The sequence below is a fragment of the Seriola lalandi genome, unplaced genomic scaffold (assembly GCF_002814215.2).
Source record: "Seriola lalandi dorsalis isolate HSWRI2012SDOR001 ecotype SW California unplaced genomic scaffold, Sedor1 jcf7180001974051, whole genome shotgun sequence".
NCBI lineage: Eukaryota > Metazoa > Chordata > Actinopteri > Carangiformes > Carangidae > Seriola > Seriola lalandi.
Genome location: NW_019444717.1, coordinates 775 through 2,504, shown reverse-complemented (window position 1 = coordinate 2,504; position 1,730 = coordinate 775). Strand labels below are relative to the sequence as shown.

The 1,730-nt window shown below is 43.2% G+C and overlaps 1 pseudogene across 1 annotated transcript; it reads right to left on the bottom strand.

The window, feature by feature from the left end:
* Positions 1-5: 5 nt before the first annotated feature.
* On the bottom strand, positions 6-1,331 carry LOC111653413 (iron-sulfur cluster assembly factor IBA57, mitochondrial pseudogene; annotated as a pseudogene). Its single transcript, XR_015437068.1, has 2 exons — positions 848-1,331; positions 6-336 (listed from the first exon to the last, which is right to left on the bottom strand). The product of XR_015437068.1 is annotated as an iron-sulfur cluster assembly factor IBA57, mitochondrial pseudogene (transcript).
* Positions 1,332-1,730: the final 399 nt, after the last annotated feature.

The following is a 1,730-nucleotide window of genomic DNA, read 5'->3' as shown; positions in this document are numbered from 1 at the left end:
TGTCTGTGATACTCCTCTGTGTCACCTTTCTGACATGATGCAATGATATCCCAGGGGTTAATTTGACTGTCTAACACCAATCTCCAGCCCATTTCCTGAGTTCGTGGATCATCCTCCCACACCAGAGCTTTTCCAGGGGAGGAAAGCTCAGGTTTACTGGCCTCTTGACCTGTTTTTTTTTGCTGGGGGAGCACCGCCCATACAGAGAGCTCTGGACAGGGGTTAATGTTGACCTTTCTGCGAAGCTTGTACACCTTCAAGTGTCTCAAGATTGAGTCCTTAATTGTGCTGTCACACTCCAGGAAAACACCGTGCACGGCATCAGCTTCTTTCAGACTATAAAAGAAATACAGAAAGTTGAGTGCCTCATAAAAAAAGAAATCCACCATCACACACCTCACTAATGTTTTCACTTATTTTAGCTGATTAGGTCACCTTGGATTAAGCTATCCTGGGAAATTGCCATGCTTTCATCAAAATACAGGACTTCACTGAATTACTGTACATAAGTCTATTTTCCCTTTTTTGTCATATCACACATGCGCACAAGGAGTTGCATAATTTGAGAGTAAAGCATTCGCTGACATAGTGAACATCTGTTTTTCCATTTGACTGACTTAAAAGGTGGGTTTTTCTTTACACTGAACCAGGTGAACGTGACTTGCACAGGCAAGCTTATACTTAGAGGTGTCTGTTTGAGCCAGACCGTACACTGGCTGCCTACCCATGATATCTATCACTAGGCGACCAATGCCAACAACTGCGTAACAAAGATAAGCGAGTACCCACACCCTTGTAACTGAATACACGTGCAAGCGTTTAAACAGAATAAAGGCTTGTACTATACCTGTACAACATGATGTCATATAGTGTTCTTCCTTGTACATTTAGCATGTGTGAGTACATGGCTCTGAGTCCAGGCTCCTCCAGCAGCTCCATGTCGTTGGTTATAATCCCCTGAAGAAACGGGCTTGTGTCTTGGCCCTGGATTTTGAGCAGGGTCCTGTGAGGAAGATGATAGCACACAAACTGTCCCGGGACATTTCTAGTGTCCTGACTGTACTTCTTGACACGGGTCCCTGCCGGAGCTGAAACGCCGGAGAAAAACGTTACGCACAAAAATCGACCGGTGTATTTACCGGCGTAAACACCGAGACAGCTGCCGGACGTGAACGCTCTCCTGGCGAAGCACAAAACCCCCATGTTGTCAACTGTCACAAGAATGTGTTAAATGTTAAAATGAAGTGGTTACGCTGCCTAATAACACCAGTGGAGAGCTACATAACACAGGACATCACGGGTGACTCTAGCAGCTACGCCTCCATCTTGAAATCCCACAATGCATTTCTCGATAATATTGGAGCACGTGTGTGGTGGTTGTGCTGCCGCCTGTGGGTACATCAGAAACACCACAGTCTGTTGTTCAGTGATAAAAGCTGGATAAATAAAAAATGTATTTAATGTATATTTTGACCAGTGGTGGAAATTTTCAGATTCTTTACTTAAGTAAAAAATATTGTAAAAGTACTCAATTACAAGTAAAAGTCATGCACATAGGTATTATAAGTAAAAGTACACTACTCAATACAGAAAGAGTTGCTCAGACTGTTATTATACTAGTATACATTCGGTTGCCAGACAGAGGCAGTTGGAGACTCATCCAAGACATCTCTCCTCCAAAGTCTACAGTTATAGTGATTGATTAAGGGTCATTTGTTTCTCAGTTTGTA